A 22,276-nucleotide genomic window follows, 5' to 3' on the forward strand; every position below is an offset into this window, starting at 1 on the left:
GCTCTTGGCCAACACCCACACTGTTAGCGGAGCCTGGTTGAGGCTCTGCGAGTGGTTTACCTGCGAATAAAACGCGGCATCAGCACATGTTATGGTGCAAAAGAGGACGCCTTACCTTTGTTATGATGATTATGGTATCGGCAGACACCACCTTCACAGACGGCTCGTGCACCCAGCCGCTCGTCACAAAATTGTGGGCCTCCAGCGCCTTCCGCGACTTCAACTGCTTACGCGTCGTGAAGCTGGTCCTCAGAACCAAGAATTCGTAGATATCTGAGCTATCCACGCACGGCCACAAGCCAATGTCTTTGATGCAGTCGCTTGCACGCATCGTAAAAGGGTCCATGCCAATCGCTTTTGTCTTGATCTCGTAACGTTGTCTGTCACGTTCAGATAACGTTGCTGCATAGTCTCTAACAACTGAAGTCATTGTCTTTGTGAACAGGCAACTTGCAGCGCGTCACTGGAGCGGTGATTCCATTTATCGTCGCAGCATGCTGCACTAGCGGGTGCGGAGGCTACAGCGGGCGTCTGCTAAGGAGTACTACAAGATGGCCGCTCACCCACAATGCACCGCGCCGCCTGATTTCGTGCATACACCCTATACAAGAAGAAGAAGTAGTTTAATGAATGGAAAATGTAGAGAGGTCGGCCTATGGAAAGACGGCTATGGAACGAGGCGTCGGCTTCTTGCTGGCTGCAGCCATACGGTTTAAGGCATATCTGAGACCAAAAGTTGGACAGAACAGCTGTGTGAGTTTCGTCAAATAGATCCGTCATAACTGTTCTCCAAGCAACAAGTACCTGTGGATGGTTGAACTGAGTTGATTGTTTAGCCCAAACAAATGCTGGCCTATGCCTTTTCGTGTGCTGCAAACAGATGAAAGCCTCAATTAGATTTGCTTCAAATTACCGCTGAATAAATTTAACCTGCCGAGAACGGCTTAATCTTGAGAAGCAGTTCAAAAAGCAAACGGTGCAGGCAGAATATAGACTGCAGTGTTAGTTTAGTCCTCGTGCTACTGTTGAACGTTTATGTGAAGAAATGTAAAGATTCAACATTTTACCATCTACTACTCGTCGTGAGAAAGCAACTTCTGGCAGACTAAAATCAAGCTAAATGTTAAAGCCACACAGCCAGCGTTTGTTACGTATGCTGCACCACGGCAAGCATGGTCGCTTGACTGGATTGTTATATCCTGTGTTTTCGCGTTTAAGCTTTTATTATCCACGTGAACTACCACTGCAGGAGGAAACATTGGGAGGTCGATTGCAAGGTCGTCGTCGTGTACGTTCTCTGCATTGTTTGATTGAAAATCCTTCATTTCTAGAAAAGTGGCAGGATACACAAGGCCTCTTTGTCATAACTGTTTTCCTTTTCAGTGTGCGTTTCGTATTGTTCTTGTTTTTTATTTCGCCTGCTATATTGTTGGAATACCAGCTATGCAGCCAGCTGCCGGCTAACATACTGCTGGCACATGCGTTATTTATTATCATTAGAGCTTGGCACGATGCGCACTCCGGATGCGAGCCGCCAGATAACAATTCGACTAGCAGTAAGTAGGCTGATGCCTATATTTGGGCAAAGGAGGAAGTGTGATGACTATGGCTCACGGTTACAGCAGTGACAGCGGTAGCTCGTGAAACTGCGACGTCGACGACGATGACGTTGATGACAATGATAATTATGATCGTGATCATGATGATGAACCTCAAAACATGCCACGTGTCCATAGTGGAGGGCGGCCAAAGAATCGAGCAGTTGGAAGAACCAACAAAAACAAATGTTCAAATACAGAAATGAAACGAAAGGGTAATAATAATATATGGGGTTTTACGTGCCAAAACCACTTTCTGATTATGAGGCACGCCGTAGTGGGGGACTCCGGAAATTTTGACCACCTGGGGTTCTTTAACGTGCACCTAAATCTAAGTACACGGGTGTTTTCGCATTTCGCCCCCATCGAAATGCGGCCGCCGTGGCCGGGATTCGATCCCGCGACCTCGTGCTCAGCAGCCTAACACCATAGCCACTGAGCAACCGCGGCGGGTGAAACGAAAGGGTAAACGCAAGGAAAGTTGGAAAACAATATATAGTGCATAACTGAGTAATCAGATCAAATGAGTAGATAATTAAGAAATGTATATATTTGAAGTGAAAAGAAGCTTCCCTCAACGAATCAATCCATTGTGTATGTCTGTTTTCATATCGAATATTAACGTTAATAAAAGATTCGGAATAACGATAGGAGTGACAGTGAAAAATAAACCCCTTATAATTGTGAATGTTTATTCTTATTATTGGAAAGAGCATCGAGTGACGCTCTTGTTTCTTGTGCAGCACTTCCGGTTCACTTTCTGAGACGACCGGGGAGGACATTCAAATTAAATAAGAAAAAAAAATAGAAAAATGTAGTGCAGTACAAAATTCATGGGTTTCATTATAGATATATCAGAGCATAAGCTTAGTTACAAGTTGAGTTACTGAAGTGTCTGGAATAAATAAAATTCATTAGAAATCACTGAGACGACCGGGGATGTAAATTAAAATAAATCTGTAAAAATATTTTTAAAATATAGTACAATACAAAAGTCGTGGGTTTCATTATAGGTATGATATGAGAGCATAAGTTCAGTTACAAGTTCAAGTTGAGTTACTGAAGTGTCTGGAATAATTAGAATTAATTAGAAATCACTGATTACCGCACACCAAAACACACTAAGGTAGATTTTAGAGACCCGCCACGTTAGGAAGACTTTGGCGAAGTTCCTGGAAACCAGGAAGCATAAAGCGGTAGTAATGACGTCATTAATGACGTCACACACAAGAATGTGGCACGATATTTAACCGGCTAATTAATGGAAAACAGTTGCCTCCGAGTTCAGTTCGTGCGTTGCGTTCGCCCAAAGTTAACCTAAAGAACAACACCACCAAGGTGCGAGTGCCACTAAGAGACACCTAAGTCAAAGATTAGGGTCGCCTTCAATTTTTTTGTTTCGCTTCGCTTCGCATCCGCGATCTTTCTTTTTCTTTCTTGATTTCATTGATCAGCGAGCCTTTCCGTCAGCCATGCGTGTAGGACCATAAAGCAGGAGTCGCGGCAAATCGCAGAGTGAGCTAGCTTTGACTTTGACTTTATCGAAATTTAGACAACATAAAATTGTCCAGGTGAAGAGGGCTAAAGGTGACACACGTGGTCACCTGACTAGGCCCTAGACACCCTGCATTCATACAGGCTTTGGTAGCAGAGCCTAGGTGGGCTGACAACTCGTAGCTTTGCGCGTGCTGTTTTCTCGGCATTCAGTTTGCGTTGAAGCGATAGATAGAGCGAAGGTCACTTCACTCACTGCTGCTAACCCCGCTTCCCCACGCCGACGTTTTGAAAGCGAGTATCTGCGGTCATCGTGTGTGATGTGTGCATGTTTGCCTGTGCGCGTTCACACCATGCTTGTTAATTTGGTTAGTAAGCGAGCGTTTAAACGTTTATACGGACCATCATTACTTGATATGGCTGTCTACTAATTTGCTATCTCAATCGATGCTTCGCCTTTCGGACAAAACTGCGACTTTTTTTATACATGAATTTCTATATAGCGGTTACCGAGGCGAAGTTAGAAAGCAGGCTCCAGAAGCCGGCTTCTTCGCTCAATGGGCCATTCGATGCTTTCACATTAAAATTCAGCTCTGAATCTACCAAGGAAACATAACGCCGACAAAACTGACGCTGACACCGGCGACATGACACCACAAACTTTAACTGAAGTACCCTTAACAGTCGTCGCTATAGTAGGATACAACTTAAAAAAAGAAATAAAAAAAACATCAGTTGGCAACCAAGGCACACGGAGCTCACGGGATTGTTACTCCACCCGCCAATCACAGAAGCAAACAATATCGTCATCAAGCGACCATTTCAAGATGGCGTCGTACTTGATACCCCCGGAGCGTCTGCTGTTCTTGAAGAGTCTTTTCACCGGCGGAAGCGATGAGGTGTGCAAGAGACACGGACAAAGTGTATAAAGACCGAGCTTTTCACTCTTCAAAAGTCGGCGGCACAGTTTATGTCACTGCTGACTCCGTTTTACTCATGAAACTTGACTGCCAAATGTAGTGAAACTTAACCATAATTAATCGCAGCGAAGCAAGCGTTTTATTTTAGTTCAATAAATAATTAGACTTTCACCGTTCCGCTATAATAGACGAGTGAAAACGTGCAAAATTACACGCTTATAATATTATTTTTGTGGTTACCACCCTATTTATGTAACAGGAAAAGTGTGAAGTATACGAACTATTTGCAGCCTCGCGAAGGATGGCGGTTATGAGGGCGTGGGCGGGGCGGGGCTCCACTGCAGACTTAAGAGGAAGCTTTAGCTCATATCTAAATACATGAAAAAGGAGAATTCGTTTTTCTCGGCAACTTCACCAAATTTGACGAGGTTTGTTGCATTTAAAAGAAAACTTAAAATCTAGTGGCTGTTGGTTTCGAGTTCTTTATTTAGGTCGTCCATATTTTATTAAACATTGACAAAAATAAGATATTTTCAAAAAACGAGACTATCAAGTTTACAACTCCGTAACTCAGCAACAAAAAATAATAATGCAATTCACAGAATTGCAACTAATAGTACATCTAAAGCGAACAAAATTGATACGTTACACATGAACGTAAAAATATTTAGTAACATGGAAATACAGCTTTTGCAGAACCCTTGTAAACGACGTAACAAATTCACCTAAGATGTAAAATGACATATCAAATTTGTCTGTTTTGAATTATCTAATGGATGCCGTTTACAGAACCGCGATATCTGCTCTTGATGCACAGCTATGAATTTGTAAACTTCGTGCTTCTATTTTCTTCAAAGTTTCGATTTTTTGAAAATCTTTTAAACAAAATTCAGGCCCTAAATCGAAATTCCGCTTCAAACAGTCACTAGACTTTAACTTTCTCTCTTATATGCAACAAATTTCATTAAAATTGGCCCAGGGGTTATATAAAAAAAAACGTTCTTGCGTTTTACATGTATTTGAATAGGCGGCGTCTGAGTTGGGCCCGAGCTATAGAGCTTCCTCTTAAGTTGTATCCGACTAGAGCCGCATTTACATGAATGCGATTGTAGCATACCGCATTTATTAGAGCATTGCGGTAATACTATTCGACAACGTTTACATGTGGCGCGCATCACCCTACGTCCGAAGCAAGCCAGAACTTGTTTCCGGCGATTGCGTTTCCTCGGTGAATGGAGGGGAGCCACACGCTGGCAGCATAGTTTTGAAGACGAGGTCTTCTTTGCTGACTTCGCGTGGGTTTGGCGTATCTTGGTATTTTGCCAACCGCTTCCAGAAAAAAAAAAAAATCTTTCACTCCTCCAGAGCGTCGTAGCTAGTCGCAAAAGGTATAAAAATCTAGGCCTCATCGAGACAACTAAAAATCGAGAATTAGTCGCAGAGTAGGTAAAATTAACAATGCGGGCGTAGTTAGCGCCAATATAGTAAAAAAAAAACATCAACCATTGACTGCGCTGTCTGCACTATATGCACTATGCGGGATTGGTTCGCCCGGACTCTTGGTCAAAAAAAAAAAAAAAAAGAAGGATGCACCATGTGTCAATCCTAAGAACACAAGGTCGACATAATTGCTCGTGAAATACCATACGAATAGGATACAAAATGAGTGACTAATAAACTATAAAAAGAGACAGAGTAGAGATTATATAATCAAAATTTCATCATCTAATTATTTGAACCACCATGCACGTAGGCATTGCCTTTTGCAGCGTCGACACTTGGTTGAACCTTTCTTTTCTATATTGCAATATAAGCGAATTTTTGCCATCGTCGTCGCCTTGAGGCTCCGCATATATATTTAGGTATATGTACGCTATATGCCACGCCCTGCTATATTACATGCGGTATATGCGGGTTATATTGCCACGCCATTCTTTCACTAAAGTTGCTCGTACCAGGTCTTACATTCTTGACGACATTATTCTACAGAATTTTGAGAATAGCAGCCCACAAACAAATGGCATGAAAGAAAACACCGGCAGCACATGCCTTTGGCGTTAAATCTCCTCCGACTTTAATATTAAATGTGTGCGATAACAACTAAGCTCAAACTCTAAGATGGTCTAATTTCATTGGCGAGGCTGTGCGCTACCGCCTGGATAGACCCACGCGAGGTTTGAAACATACCCGATACGGAAAAGTGGTGGTAAATTCGCTAAGAAAGACGTTGGCTTTCATTAATAAACATAGGTGAAAATGTCCGATGGCATGATTCAAACAGAAGTACCGAAGCACAACAGTTGGTTTTTGCTTAGTCAGCTTACGGTTATTTCAGTTCATACTGGCACGACAGTTCCAAGTCTTACACTTCGTGTAATATTCTAACATGTTGCTATCGCATTCATTGCTTCACCCGTATGACGAAAATGTGATTCTTTTTGCTCGCTCTCTCGATGCAATAATGCAATACGCCAGCGTATACATGCACCGCGTGAGCAGACTTACCCGTTTCAATGTACGCACACTCCTGAAACACTAATGTGATTCGTCTTTCTAGCCCATTACCGCTGTTTACGTGGATTAGATACGCTAGACATGCGGTCGCGTTAGTGTAAACTCGGCTGTTATACAAAACGCATGTACTACCTGTCGATACTCCAGCCTTTTCAAAAGCAAGGCTTTGCAAAAGCAAGGCGAAAGCGTCCTATAAGTGCCGCAGAAACGGCCTTCGGGAACTATCGAGGCTGGGGTCACGAATAAGCGCAAACATTCTACAGATAAAGTTCAGCAATAAGCGACGCAACAAAAGCAACGTTTGAAAAGCACTGCTGCGGGGTATATGCGAACGCACGCTATCACTCGAGCGCAATCTCGCCCAAGCACGCTCCCCAGCTCGGAGTGACCGCAGAGCACGCTCACTGTTGTGGCGGTTCGGCGTTATCTCGAGCGTTATCTCGAGCGTTTATTTTGCCCAACGTACAAGGAGGACTAGCGCTTTGTTCCTACCATCCGGGTCATCCCTTCGTTGTACTCGAGTTCGCGAACTTACTGCGCGAGAACTGCAACAGGCCGGTTTTAAGGCACGTATGGGATGTATCAGTGCATGGAGGACTCAAGTGAGGACATCGCACTGAAGCCGAGGAGGAGGCTGCGTCGGCGCTTTACGTATCTACCTACGCAGGCACGCGAACCCTGCCTCGCGATGGCTCAGTGGATATGACGTTCTGCTACAAAGTATACGAGGTCGCGGATATGAATCCCGGTCGCGGCGGCCGCACTAAGATTTAGGTCACGTTAAAGAATCCCAGGTGGCCAAATTAATCCGGAGCCCTCTCCTATGGCGTCTCTCATAACCCCAGTGCTCCTTTAGGGCGTTGAACTACACAAATCAATCACTCAAAGCACACAGTGCAGTATAGAAACATTCGAAGCCGAGAGAGAGAGGGCTCGTACATAAAATGTGACGAAGGAGACAGCGGACGCCGTCCAAACGAACAGTCGAACCTTACAGGTGTTCTGTGGTTGAACCACTGAACTCTTCCGCGCCAGAGAGGAAGAGAGAGAGGGAGTGATCGTGAAGAGGAAGGGACGCTATTTTTGGCAACCTTTTGGGGAACACGACTTGGCACGACTCAGCGCCTTGGTGAAAGGAGCCACAAATAGGAAAGAAGAGCTACTAACACTCGGCTTCCCCAGGCTGCCTCTCTCACAAGCACGGACAAAGCACAAAGCTGCTTTCCGTCCAACTTTAAAGCGAAAGGCTCGTATTTTTTGAACGCGGTATCTCAAACAAAAGCCGGAGCATTCACGACAGCCATCCTCCCACCCCGGCGGCTTTAGGTGGCAGGTGGCTCCGAAATTTTGTCTAAAGTTTTGTGGGGCTTTGCTTTAACTTGGTCTAGGTCTCGAAGTTGACAAACGCGTCCTCACAGAAGAAGAGTTGGAAGAGCAACGAAGGCACTGTGCCGGGCAGCAAAAACAGCTCCGGTACGCTGCAAAACGTGACCCATAGTTTACCGAAAAGGAAGTGTGAAAACATATTCACTATACATATACATACCAATTTTCTATAAATGGCAACGGAAGGCTTTTTCTTTTTTCTTTTTCGCGTAAAAATGTCAGGTCATAATTCAGATCATACCGGAGGAAGAGTGCAAGGTTCATAGCTAACTAGCAGTTGTTCATTCGTTCGCAGACTCTTGTGCGTGACGTAGCCGCTCATTTGCCATGCAGTGCCTGCTCGGCGAGTTCACGATGAGCTCGCGATGAACGACGTAAAGCGTTTCCAATGCCATGATCACACATTCCAATGACAGGCATATTTTCCTTCTGATCTCCTGGAATGCGCAACAATTACTCGCACGCACTCGATTTAATTGCTTTATCTCGAATGCAAAATGTTCTGCGGATCCACCAGTGTTAAAGTTCATTATGGTGGTCACAGTTTTCGCGAAACCTTTCGCGTAAACTGAGGACGTTCGCTATAGACAGCACGGTCACCGAAATCCCATGTCGTAGCTGTCAAGGGCGATAAACTGTGCTATCAGATCTGCGGGCACAGCAAATGTAAGAAGCCCGACTATAGCGTGTTTACACCACCGCAATACATATTGTATAGTGGACGTGTTCGATATAAGACTTCAGGGTTAACTGCGCTTCAGGCGACGCTACGTCCCAATCCATTTTCCACCTCGAATGCACGCGCACGAACACTTCCTGACTCCCTCACGAGTCTCAACAAGGTCAGTGTAAGTTGTTTTTTTTTTGCTTTTTTTTAATCATGATGATAACACCAATGCGTGCGCAAAGCCCGTGTAAGCCACGCACCACCACATACAGTTCGCACGGCTCCTTTATTACGACTAGCACCGCTTAACAGGTGCCTGTGTTGTGTCGCACTGTGCACAGAACATGTGACTTACGTACACCCCGCACGTGTGCATAGTTCCCTGTATTCTATCACTGTAATCTGCTATCCACCCCCCACCCCCTCCCTTTCCTTTCCCTTCTACTCCCCTATACATGGAATATAGCAGGCCAGATAGAAAACACCGGTCGTCCTCTCCGCCTTTCTCACATTGAAATGTTTCTGCTCTCTTTGCTCTTCACGACGCCCCTGCCGTTGTCAGTAACCGAAGTTTACCTCACATAAACCTGATATACAGAATAAACGAAAGGCTAGAAAAACAAGGAAGGTAATTTCATATGCACGAATGAAAAAGAAACGGAAGTGGCGCAAAACCCCTCGTCGGAGCCTTCACGCCTTCCGAACATATCGCGCCGCGTTGACCTAAAGGTCGCGTTCGCGTTCGACGAACGAAACAAGCGCTGCTACACTGATCGCACTCCTCGAAGCATGTCAACGTAATCGTGGCGGACGGCTTAGTCAGACATCACGTCTCGTTAAGCTAAGGGGGAACCTGGTCTGTGAAGACACAAACGAGGCAGCGATACGCCGGGCGCTGAACACCGCACTCCGCACGTGAGAATGAGGTCGCGGGGCCGCTGCACCGCGCTCTTGCGTCGAGGAAAGCGCCCGGCGACAGCGGCATCCGTCGAACCGATGACCGGCCGGCAAGCCGAGAAGGAGTGGGCTGCTGAAAGGGAGTCACGGCTCCGCTACGCGGGAGGGGCGTAACCCGAAAGCTGCGACGTCGAAGCGAGCCCACGCTGTGGGTCGGCCGTTCGGGTCTGCCTTTCCGGCTGCAGCAGAGCGACATGGATGACACACATAGGGGGCTGCAAAGTGGGCCAACCACACTGCGCTGGGCGCAGCTGTAACAGCTCAGTGTCGAAGAACAAAGGCAGAAAGGCCGCTCGATCGGATCGACACAGGAGCCCGACCGTGAACTTCGTGCGACACTGGTATGTGCACTCAAACGCACGCGGACCGTGCACGTTAAAGAAACAGGCGCATAGACACTGCCGTCACCATCGAGTTATTATTATTAGTAGGTGGTCAACAATAAATTACGCCAACGTCTTCTTCTTTTTCTTATGCTGTTGCAACTAAATACTACTATACCACATATAAACATGAATGGAAAACGAGAACGGTAATAATAGTAACAATAATGTACCCGCGCAGCGACAAGAGCACGAATACGTGTACCCCCTCCCCTCCACCACAAAAATCATAGAGAGAGAGAGAGAGAGAGAGAGAGAGAGAAACAGGATTCATTTTATACTGATAAATAAAGAAAACATTGGTCGCTGCGGTACTGCGTAACAACAACAACAAAAATACACGAATTGTAGAATATGAGTTGACACGTACAGTCTTCTGTCGATATCAAATATGCCAGGTTGGAGCTGGAGACGTAAAAAATTGACTGAACGTCTCCATGACGGGTTCCGTACAGAAAGGCTGCAAGGCGAAGAAGTGTACATATACACAGTTTACACGTATACACGTATACACAGCCAATTTGGACAGGAACACCTCATATAGGCATTCAAACGATGATTAATGCAGAAGCACGAGAAGGAACACTAATGCGCGTTATCAGGTGTTCGAGAAAGTCCTTGTGTTGTACTTTTTCCTTCTGATCGCAAAAACAAAGGGCACCTGACAGCCTGAAACGCGAACCAACCGCTCCCTTTTATGTTGGTGGAGGGCATGCAGCATGCTTCGTCATTTCGGTGCGCTGGTGTAATAACGATATGACGAGAACCTGTAACAAGTAAGAATACGCGTATACAACAGGACGAGACGAGACATTTGTGTCACATTTACCGACTTCGAATTATTACCATAACTGCGACAACACTGTCTCAGTCGATCACCACGTAGTAAACTGAAAATGCCAGCACTTTTCGCACCGACAAACGTGCGCCAAGCCAGCAAAAGGAAGTCGGGTCGCATATCCGCGAACTCGCAGGAAGTCAGCGAAATGTATACCCTGGAGTTCATAAGGAGGTCATCTGCTCTCGCACGAGGGGAGAGTGACCTCCTTCTCTTTTGGTGCCGCGCAGGTTCAGGCGCATAACATGGTGGTGGTGGTGGTGGTGGTGGTGGGAAGCAAAATGTGGAACGAAGCAGTGCGCGCTGCGACCCGCTATCTCTGGGCTGCCGCGTCAAACAGCATGTATACAAGACGTGTACGCAGCGGATTATTCTGTAAATAGTCCGTCCGGAACTTTGTACCCGGAAAGATCCAAGTGCACGAGATATAGGATGTGCCGCGACTATATATATTGTCTCCATCTTATCGCCGACGCCGGATTATCCGATATCGGTGATAATATGACCCATATCGAAGAAACTTCATCACTGCCAGCAGGCCCACACGGGTGGAAGCTGCTGGCAACTTGCGAGGCTAATTGCACCTGAACGAATCAGCCTGTGTGCATTCGCCTGAAGCAACGCAATACACTCACTTACCCACACTCTCACTCACTTGAGAACGTCGGGCTATCTCAGCGGTTATTCATCTGGCTACTCTCGCAGCGGCTATCCGTGTAGCGAAATGCCACGGCTGCCGTTAAGGCGCCCATTGTTGACGTGGCATAATTCAAATCTCATCTTCTCAGCGCTTTCTGGACATTCAGATATATGATCAGGGCAGTGAGTATGGCGAGCACAAAAACATCCTTACTTATTCTGCTGTATGTACACAATGGAGTAGGTCTGGTGATTAGGCAAATGTTTTGCGTTAGAGATAATTAATACGGAATAACGCGGAGACAGAACCCGTCATTTCCCTCACCCGGGATCGGATCGTTTAAACTGCACGAAGATACGAATAAACCGTCCTAACAAGCTTTGGCGGAGTGCCACAGTGTTGAATCTTTCGAGTTCGACGGCAAAAAATAGAACTCGCTTCTAAATTTGTCCGATGAGGGATGCAGCGCGCGAACCGTGCCTGCGGTGGCTACAATATCGAGCAGAGTATAAACAAACAACCCTCGGTGGAATTTACGGTGTCAATCCAGCCATCGCTGCATGCGCACCTACCGGAAGGCGCGGAAGCATTCTGTCACGTGGTTTCCCTTTCCAGCTTGAAGCAAAACGAATTTTCGCTATGCGGGAGACGCCGGTGTGAAAAACAGTGCTGACGGCGATGTCCTGCTGAAGCGAGTTGGCTTCGCGAAAGGGTTCGCGGGCAGTTCCACGCAAGCAAGAAAAGGCGGCGCAAGAAATGCAATAATTGTCTGATAAGCTTAAAACGAACTACGTAATTAACATTTGAAGTTATTTATGTAAAGCCAGAGAGGTCGGCTTGAGTTACCCTGCACATTATGGGGAAGTGGAGAAGCGGAACGAAAGAGGGGTAGAGGATGATTACGACAAGAATATAGTGCATGGGGCGGTGATGCATGCACTGGTCAACACAGGAGCATGTTTAGAGCATTGAACCTACTCTTGTGTGTTGTGTAAATTGTAGCATGGCCATTGCACTTGCTGTAGTGCATCTCGGGCGCCTGGGACCAAGGAACGAAAATACGGGAGTATAAAGCTATAAGCGCGGAAAACGAACGAAATATCTTAATAACAAGCAGGCACACCAACGCGTCACGCGCTCACAGGCCCTATGCAGCACACACCCTCGCACTTCGTACGGCGGTCCGCAACACTGCCACCCCTTGAGCTGGCGCGCTGCTGGCTTATAAAGCGTTGACAACGGTGCCTTCTTTGCGATGAGCGCAACGTCATGTGACGAGTCCTTCGCCGGAGCTGCAGACCCCATAAATTGCGCATGCTTGTGGCCTGGTCGCACTATATATACAACCACCGTCATGCTACGGTGGTTGTATAGTACGGCAAGCAACTCGAATGGTGTCGACAATCGCTACACGTTTTCCTCCTCCAAAGAAACGTTGTTGGGTGCCGTCTTTCGCAGGCCTTCAGCGGTTTCCTCGAGAGAGAGACAACCTGCCTGAAGGTCTGCGCTTTCGAACATTCTTCGTGAAAGCTGATCACGTGCGCCTCCTCGTGTTGATCTCACACCATTGATACTTTTGCACATCTGTGATGTACCGGTTGTTTCAGCGAACACTTTCAAAAAATTTTAATGGTTGCTTGTGGCAGACAGCACAATTCTAGTTCAAGAGGTGGGGTACTCAAAGTGGCGGACATTACTAGCACAAAAAATTCAAGTAGATATAGTCGACTAATTAACAATAATTCACTAAATAAGTTTTTGAGTAATTACCTTACGGCCCATATTTCAATTTACAAATTCTAGCCGTGGAGTTCGCAAGGTGGACCCACTTGAAACCAATTCTCAGAATGACACTGTAGTGTTGAGATATTAATTCCCGAACTTTGCGGAGAAATGCATTGGCGTTCCAGTTACTTTCTTTTCAAAACGTCGTTTCATGCATTCAAACATAAAAGTAACTGGAACGCCAATGCATTTCTCCGCAAAGTTCGGGAATTAATATCTCGGCACTACAGTGTCATCCTGAGAAGTCGTTCCAAGTTGATCCGCCTTGCGAACTCTACGGCTATAATTTGCAAATTGTAATATGGGCCACAAGGTAATTAGTTAAAAACTGATTTAGTGATTTTTTTTGTTAATTATAGTCGATTACGCATTTCAATTTTTTGTGCAGGTAGTGTCCACCACTTCGAGTAGACCAACTCATGAACTAGAATTGTGCTACGTGCCACAAGCAACCTTTAAGAACTTTTGAAAGTGTTCGCTGAAACACCCCCTATGTATACCCGCCTGTTGCCCGTATAGTTCGGCCAGATGCACCTGTGAATGGGACGTTTACTTGTGACATGCAAGGAAATTCGGGCTCGGCATTGTGTCCGACGCCAAGGACTTTCATCTAGCCAGATACTTTTTTTTCGTTATATGAGAGAATGAATACATTACTATAGTCTAAACTAACTTGCATGTTGCTCTCAAGTTTCTTTCTTTATATCTTTCTTTCTTTACTGATTTCTTTCTTTCCGTACATATACAGAAACCGAAGCAAGAGCGAAAGGCTTAGCAGCCTGACGGACGCTTTTGCTCCGAATACAGTTTAAGTATCCTTAATTGTCCCTCGGCAACTTTATTTGAGGAAAGGATCACATTTCCTTCGAAAGTGAACGAACACACAAACTGGCGATTTTTTCAAACTTACGCACTGAATAAAGAGTCATCGAAATTTCAGACATCACAGGTTCATCGGTGCCGCCGTGTTGTCGGCCCATAAATCACAAAGCGAGAGCCTTAATATTTGCACAAACAGCAAAGAAAGGTTCGCTTAACACCGACTCGCACATTATGCGTGGAGTCTGTCCAACTTCTTAAACCTTAACCTGTTTCTCGCGTCACCTTTTCCTGCTCCTGGAGAACTGCTCGCGAAGCCTTCCGCGAAGCCAGGTCGCTTCAGCTGACGTACAAGGCTCTTGAGCACGTCCTTCACCATGCAGAGGCATCTTCGAAAGAAGGACTGCTGTGACAAGATTCTGGTGCGTGAGTAAATGGGCGAGGAATTCTTTTATGGTATTGGAGAACGGTAATTTACTAATACATATCAAACGAACTTACTCTTCAGGATGGCTTTATCACAGTGCCCTTAGTAACGTGTTTGATACACTGGAAAGAGTTTTCTGTAATGTATATTGTTCAACAAACTAATAAGTCAACAATTACCATGGTAATTATTTTAGTGACCTGTCCCATCCTCGTCTTTTATTATTATTATTATTATTATTATTATTATTATTATTATTATTATTATTATTATTTTGCTGTGGGAGAGGCGTAGTTTATTAACACGCAAAGCCACACAAAGCAGCGACAACTGCCGCGATTACAATGTCAACTACGACGACAACGGTACGGCGACGTTAACGACGATGACAACCATGATAACGACGGCACAACGACGACAGATCGCGACAAGCTCGGACGTGAACAGAATTTTATTTTCTTATTATGACTATAAAAGTTGTGGCAACATCTCCAGCAATCGCGAAGAAAACTGAACGAATTACCCTTAACAGCTAGCGCAGTAATAATTTGAACCATCCTCAGCCAACGACGTCCTCGAGTGACTTACTGTTACGTCCCAAGATGCTTACTTATTGACTCTGAGAACCAGAGAGTTTAATGATGAGAAATGCCCTGATCGAGATGCATACATTTCTCCACTCAGCTAGCTGCGCGGTGGGAAGAGAATCAAAGAGGAGCATGATGGATGACAATGGAGATGAAGGAAGGTGCGTAGCAAGTAGGTCTACTCAAAGCCTGCAGTTCTCAAATTCGTACTGATTTTAAAAATCGAGTGAGGCCTGAAAACTACACTTAGTCTCGCCAAGCACCGGCCTAATTTCGACAACGTGATGACCTTGCTCATTGTTGCATCACGCTCTCTCATTGGAAGGTCGCCGCCGGCCAGGTAAAAGTATGACTTCAAAGTCAGCATCTGATCGCTGTAGCAATTGAGTCACAGCGGTTGGTACGGTAAAATAAATTACCGTTTCTTTCTTTCCTTCTTATTTTTTCCCGGTTTGAGTAGAAAGTAAGTCTAATTTGCGCACTGTTGCCACATACGCGTCACATTAGGTCAACGCTGTCATTTTTATGCTATATTCCACAGCTTCATTCGGCACGTTGTTCGAAGTGCACCTGGTTGCGGGATCAGATACGACGTCTCTCTCTATTACACGCACTTTTCGTCGTTAGGCGGCTCAATACTTAGGGGGAGGCGGGGGTTGAGGGTGCCTTCTATGGACTTCAGTGATTAAGTTGAGTCATCCTATCGAAGCAGAATAAAGCCAGCACGTACACCCTCGTAAACAAGTGGAGGGGTCAAACGTTGCTCACGCACAGACCACCGCAGGTACAACTGCCAGCAACAAAATGCAATAATCGCAAGCACGACAAAGCTGTCAAAAAGCTGCGTCAAGCGTGCGCGTGCTCGCGCACCGAAAAGCGGCGGCGCTGCAACGCGGAAGTGTGCCGACCCCGCTAGAAAGCGGCCGCACAAACGATTTCGTTCTCCCAGTTCGTCGTAACGTCCGGCGCCTCGTCTGTTCGGATAACGGGTCGCCATCACTATGCGAGAAGACAGCGCACCTCAAGCGACCTAATGGCATCATGAGCTCATGCATGCGTCAAATAAGGAGCGACTGTTCGTAGTCAAGGAGCGGGCCGATCGCGCTCCGAGAGCAGACGACGCGCGTGCGACGCGCTGCATCCTTCAGCCGAACGAAAGCGAAAGCGCACGAAACTCACCTGTGCCGAGGGCGAAGATCAAGGGCGATTGAGCCCAGAGACCCAGCGCTCCGGTGACACAAATTTTCGCGCCTTCGGGTCGCGGGAGAGCGAACTGTCTTGGCTCCGACGGGGGACGCGGCTAAATCGAGTACCGCGCGCACCGCAAACACACGCTGCTCGCAAACGCTCGTCGTCCGTGCACCGTTCGCCTCGACCGTAAACACTATACGGACGCTCGCGCGGGCAGGAGCTACGGCTGTGGGAGGCGAATGTTCCGCTTACGAACTGGCACTCGCGTGCCAGGCCGTTGCTGAGGGGATGCTACGACGCCACGCTCTGCACAACACTTTCTCCGCGCGGGCGCCGTGTGTGATTCCCTCACCAGGCGACTAGGCTCACTTTAGCGCTGTGTTTGTTTTCCCTTTCTTTCTTTCTTTCTTTGGCCGCCAACATTTAGAACAGCGAGAGTGCGGCACGGAACTAAACGTTGCGAGAAGAGTTCGGCGAGCTTTATTGTGAACTGACACAACGCTGACGCAACGCCCCCTCTCAGAGTTCCCTCGCAAGCGTGGTACGTCGACACTTTCTTGGCACGGTTGACGCGTGAGCGTGATCTCAGGTGCGATGAGTTCATGGATTTTGACATTGCGCGACTTTCCCGAGTACGATGTCCTGTGCAGCTGTGCCCAACTATTGCTCGCTGCTGCAGGAGGGTTGGGCAAAGGTAACGGTCGGGTCGTTGCAGAAAAAAGGTGCATATCTCCCGTCGCTTTCTGGTGAATCACTGAGCCAAAATCTAGTGCATCCTCCGACAGATGGTCGAGAAAAGACCGGTGGGTTGATTTTCCGACGTCACCATATACGGGAAAAATTATCTGCGTAAATTCGATGGTTTCCATATTTCGATGTGACGGTCAGGGGGTTTCCTGTATCCGTACGGTAAACATTTTAGCAGGCTTTTAAGAGTGCTCAAATGGTGTTTTGCATTTACAATCTCCATTACGCCTATTTAGCACCGATGTAATATATGGTGCTAACGTGTTTAAACACCCATAAAGATGCTAAATGGTTGATTTAAATTTGACCCCAGTTGTTACGCTTTTAAACACTTTATCTGCAGGTGTTTATTTGCACCTGTTAAGAAGGGTGTTAATACACCGATATTCGTTAACTTTAAAAGTTACCCTTGACGTTAAGCAAAATATTATGCGATGCAGGATTTAATACGGTTGTCACGCGGCGCACTTTCGATCGCGATCGAGCTCGAGCAGGATAGAATTTCTCGGTTGCACTTTGCTCTTTTGTGCAAGCTGTGGGAGGGAGCCATTCGCGGTGGAGAATTTCGATCCGGATCGGCCTCGGTCGCGATTCAAAGTGCCCATGTGAAACCGGTATAAGATGCGCACTGATGCAAGACTTTTTATGAAATGAAGCAGCTCGATGATAGACATATTTTAGAAATGACTAATTTGATAAGTAGTATAGAGGCGGACGAATATCAACTTTTTTTGGAATACGAATAGTAAGTACCGAATCGAATGTCGAATAGTAGTTCAACGCAAACGCTTACATTTACAGCAGGATTATTTATTTCGGTGTAATTAGGAACACGCCTGTGCTGACTAGTGAAAAAAAGACAAGCTTTCAGGGGAAAAAAACGTCAGTGTTAAGCACAATATCAATAATTGTCATAAGAAATCTGCGCGAATGAATAGTATATCAAGAACTTTAGAGCTTGTTTCCACACAAGTTTTCTAAGAAACAATGGCTGCTGTATATATGACTACCTTTCAAAAACGCTAAATAAATAATAGGAAAAAATGCGAAGTTTTAGAAAAACAAGAAGAAAAGAAACTGCAGGACTTGTGTGGCGTAAACATATGTAAAAGGGCCCGTTGCAAGGAAATCATCACAGGTTGCAGCGTAAAACATAAAACTACTACACGACCAGACTGACAAAAACACTCAATGACAAATTGCAAGAAAAAACCATAGGCTGCCATGTAGGCTTCCTCTGCGAAGCAGAAGACGGAGTTTGCTTTACCCATTTTGTTTCTCCGTTGCTTCGAAAGCTTTTGTCGTTGTCTCACTTCTGATAATCTGCGAATTGGAGCTTATACCTTGTCTCCAAACAATAACCGTCATCTGTATTGCTTGCCTTTCCTCTCTTTAACGCTGTGCGCATGGTATTTTCCAGATTGTTCTAACGTGTACGTTCCATATCATCGTGGAGGAAGGAGAAAGTTAGGAGAGAGCATTACGACACGCAGCCAGCCCTGTCAAGCGAATGCCCCGTGAAGCCCTTGCTCAGTGGTGGCCCAACAAGTGACCTCTTGCATCGTGATCTCTGGGCAAGAATCGAGATTTGCCGAGGCGCTTGGTTCTCAGTAGCTGTTCCAGTAGTTTTCACTCTGTGCGCTTTTGTTCGGCTGCCCTGCTGTGGCTCAGCCTACAGAGCAGGAACATTACGAAACCAACCGTTCACTTTGACGTGCGATCACGTGCTGGGCCACCAGGTGTGGCTTCAATCGCGTTGCGCGATGCTCCCTCCTAACGTTTTCCTTCCTCCATGCATATCATGAGCGGCATGCGCGTTATCAGCATGACATAGCATATATTCTCGACAGGAAAGTAGCGGGCGCATAGCTTCCGGGAAAGGAAAGCGCAAGCAAAACAAGCGACGATAATTCACTCTCAAAAAAGTTTACTCCCTATGGAGCGCATCTTTTTCCCAAATAATAATAATCCGTCTTGCTTGCATTTCCTTTGTTGAATAAAGCACGGCGCACGCAAGATATATTATTATTTTGGAGGGACACGATACGCCCCAGAGAACGTAAACCTTTTTTAAAAGGTGAGTCATCAAAATTTTGACAGGTGTCAGGGCAACGAAACACCACTCTCGCTACAGCCTTACGCAACACTGCGGCAAATTCTCGCTTGTCCCATATCGTCACTGTTTCGCTGCTATATGTATAGCGACACGCCAGATTATTGCAGCAACAAAACTTTTCGGTTGCTCTACCACTAGCGGTAACCATTTTCACTCTCGCCTGCAGAAAGCTCCGCGTTCTAACCTTATCATAGCCTAACTTAGTTAAAAGCGTGCAGCACCGTCATTGCGCCAGAAAATTGAAACGGAACATCGAATCAATAAATCATCATACTTCGCGCTTCGCTGTTTTCAGCAAGGAAAGAATTATCGCTACCATAGAGGCTCAGAAGTTTATCGCCGCAAATGTTCCTGGCGCTGATAAAAGCATAATCCGTGCCTCCATGCGAAGATAAAGACTTGGAAGGGCATGGCTAAGAGTATAGGAAAATCTTCCATGGCATTTTTCCAGCAGCGCAAAAACAACGTCGCGGCCAGGCGATAAAACGGCAAATAAAACAGAGTCAACGGGCAGCTAGCTCTACAGCTGCCTTCTACAAATCCAGCAAGAAAAAAAAGTTTTATGAAATTCACGCAAGACGCACTTCGTCCGGTGAGGACGCGGCATTTTTCAAAGTTGTTTACCACGGAGACTGACGCCTCCCATATTATTGTACCATGCAGTGCTGTATACGCATATGGTGCTATTCTATAGGCTACAGCAACCACGTACAACGTACTATCATAATGAACTCAGTTACAAACGGAAAAGTCAAGGGACGAATGCTTACGCCAAGTCACAGTGCGATGCGTGATAAGCAAAACACGGTACAACCGCTCAGAGCTTGTCACCAACTTAATAAAAGGACCACGAAAGTCACACTAAGAACAGAGTTGTCGACTACTCTTTCTCAGCCCACGTTTCTAAAAGTAACAACGCTAAACAGACAGGGACATAGCCAGAGAAGAACACGACACTCGTGCTTAGTCTTTGCCTATGTCCTTGTCCATTTAGCGCAGTTTCTTTTCAAAACATCTATGTATACCACCAACTCGCCCAAGTTTCCCTTCTATATATATAGTACAGTTCCTTTCTCAGCTATCTCTCTGCATTTATGCAGAGAAAGTGGAGAGCTTGTCAGTCATAGTTATCAGTAGAGACGCGAAATGACTAAATTTCCGCCGCGCCGATGTGACGTCACATATATATTTGTTCTGCAGAAGTCGACAAGATTAATTTTTTTACACGTAGGTGCGAATGAATGAACCTTTATTTCCATGGAACAATGGAAGAGGGTGAGGAAAAAGCCGCAGAGAGACTGCTCGAGAACCCTCAACCCCCTGACAACGTTAACAGCGAGACTGGACAGCAAAGCACACCCGCGCAATAATATTTGTTTATTATGTCTATATATAAATAAGTATATCTAGTAGAATATAATTAGTTCACCCTAAAGCGAAAACGCTTACGATTGCGCAGTAGCTACGTTTCCCGAGTACGCTGATCAGTTTTTCGAAGACAGTGTATAATATGCTGCTGAAATACGTTTGAGACCTCGACACGGATTATACTGCGGAGGCGATAACTGAGACAGCCGTACGGCGGAAATGGCATGTGGGAACCGCGTGCGTGCTCGTATCCTTGTTATTATCGGAGACATATGACACGGTCACCCAACAATTTGCGGTTTTCCACGTGAAATTGTAGTAGAGGGTCTATTATGGATATATACACGTGTCAGTGGCGTACCAACTATTTTTCGAGTGGGGGAGGGGGGGCAAGCCATCTCGCTCTACACACATACACACACTATATATATATATATATATATATATATATATATATATATATATATATATATATATATATATATATACGCGCAGGAAAGAGACGACGAACTTTTTGGAAGACTTCTGTACTCTGACGAAGGCTGGTCCACCAGCAGAAGCCGTTACGTAAAGAAGTCTTCCAAAAAGTTCGTCGTCTCTTTCCTGCGTAAGTTACGTCGGGCCCTGCGTGCTGAACGTTGAAGAAAACACACACACACATATATATATATATATATATATATAAGAAACCAACAAACACTGGCACCAACGACAACATATATAGGGGAAATTACTTCTGCATAAAAAATGAAATAAAGAAACGATAAATTAATGGAAATGAAAGTGGATGTTTTTAAAAAACAACTTGCTACAGGTGGGGAACGATCCCACAACCTTCGTTCCCCACCTGCGGCAAGTTGTTTTTCATCCACTTTCGTTTCCTTTAATGTATCGTTTCTTTATTTCATTTATTAAGGTTACAAATACAGCACGACCAGGTCCAAGGATATTCCCTATAAATATACGGATATCCTACAGCATTCCGAATTTGCAACCCACTCTAACTTACAGGAGAAGAGACAGTTGCTCTACGCTGCGGCGTCTCCAGACAAACTCCTATGTATACACAACATTACAATGCATAGAATGCGCCCACCCAACCCGATTCTCAAACCTCTGCCTGTCCTGCGGGAGCCCTGGACACACTTTGTCACATGGTCGTGGGTTACCTAATCTTGGTGAGCCCAACAATCAAGAAGCTCAATCAAAAAGAACCGGAAACATCTGTCTCGCTTGCATTTCTTTCGGTAATTTCCCGTCGAGAATGCTCTGTCGTGTTGATAACGCGCATGCCGTTCGTAACTTGGAAGTACCGGGCTCGCAGCGTCAAAGAAAGGAAATGCGCTCAATACAGATGACGATTATTGCTGTGTGGCAAGATACCACCCAAAGGGGGGGGGGGGGAGGGGACGCTGAGTGGGTTCCTCAGTCCAGGGCTTCATTGGCCTCTGCGGTCCGCTGGGCTTGATCGAGAACAGCCTATCTGGCTCTCTAGATTTTCTCCAGCAAGCGAAACCTCCCATTGCCTGTTACTCGGCATTTGCGCCGTAATTAAGGGGTGAATTGGAATTTGGAGGCCGTAGTTTACATGTCCGCCTGACGTGAGCAAGAGTTGGCCGCTCCCCGCACCAAGAATAAGAATCATACTAGAGACAGTGTACACAATAAACGTTGGATATGTTTGCTTCATTTACAAGATCTCTCTCATCATTTCATCCCATGTCCACATCCTCTGGGAGTTATTTATAACATGAGTGAACATTGCTACAACCTCTTCGTCGTCTCGTGCTGGTGTCTCATTCGCGGTTTTGCAACCGCGCTTCTCGGTTTCACGATTCT

At 45.8% G+C, this 22,276-nt stretch overlaps 1 protein-coding gene across 1 annotated transcript in view; it reads right to left on the bottom strand.

The window, feature by feature from the left end:
- Positions 1-16,468, bottom strand: part of LOC135909616 (serine hydrolase-like protein) — a 47,746-nt gene extending 31,278 nt beyond the window's left edge. Inside the window, exon 1 of the mRNA XM_065441606.2 lies at positions 16,195-16,468. The gene's annotated coding sequence lies outside the window, so the exon portion shown is untranslated. The remainder of the gene's footprint in view (positions 1-16,194) is intronic.
- Positions 16,469-22,276: the final 5,808 nt, after the last annotated feature.

The sequence above is a fragment of the Dermacentor albipictus genome, chromosome 1 (assembly GCF_038994185.2).
Source record: "Dermacentor albipictus isolate Rhodes 1998 colony chromosome 1, USDA_Dalb.pri_finalv2, whole genome shotgun sequence".
Classification (NCBI taxonomy): domain Eukaryota; kingdom Metazoa; phylum Arthropoda; class Arachnida; order Ixodida; family Ixodidae; genus Dermacentor; species Dermacentor albipictus.